The sequence below is a fragment of the Penaeus monodon genome, chromosome 19 (assembly GCF_015228065.2).
Source record: "Penaeus monodon isolate SGIC_2016 chromosome 19, NSTDA_Pmon_1, whole genome shotgun sequence".
NCBI lineage: Eukaryota > Metazoa > Arthropoda > Malacostraca > Decapoda > Penaeidae > Penaeus > Penaeus monodon.
The window spans coordinates 14658045-14658786 of NC_051404.1; positions in this window are offsets into that span (position 1 = coordinate 14658045).

Genomic DNA, 742 nt, shown 5'->3' on the forward strand with positions numbered 1-742 from the left:
TCCTTCCCCCATCCTCCGAGCATTACAACACGAAACCCTTATCATTAAAGAAGCAGTCATAATTAGACCTGCTAACTTTCAAACAAAATCTGAAATTAGTGATAAAGCTTGATTACATTAAGAGAAGTTTGCAGAAGTTCTGTCTACAAGAGAACGCTAACCATCTTACAGAGGTCAAGGACTAGTCGAGTCTTTAGGTTTAAAGTTAAATATATTTTCACTGACGAAAAAGATATCAGTGATTTTTTTTTCTATCCAGTGTTTAAGAAATATATTTTCTTGATTTAGTGCTGGAGCAAAAACATATTTTTCGATTCAGTATTGTATTATTATTTTTTAATTCGATGTCATCGCAACGATTTATTTTTCTTTCATCAATACAGGACTGATTAATATATGTATTTTTTCATTACCATAACGGATTTATTTTTTACTCGAATTCCTCGTAAAACTTTAATAAATATTTTTTTTTAGGGGTAGAGAGTTTAAATTCCTTTCATATGTCAATTTAATCATTCCATGCCAGCCGAATTCTGTCGAAAATTTCCAAGGGTTCAAAACCTTTTATCAGAAATTCCTATCATATCACAAGTATTCCAAGCCTGACACTCAGGTTGTTTTCCTGCGAGTGAGACCGAACTTGCCAGTTACACACTCCAGTATTTCTGGAGGCATAATTTGCAGGGAACTCCGCCAGTTATGGAAGCTTTAGGCATATCTGTCTTTGCAAGGGACATTTCAG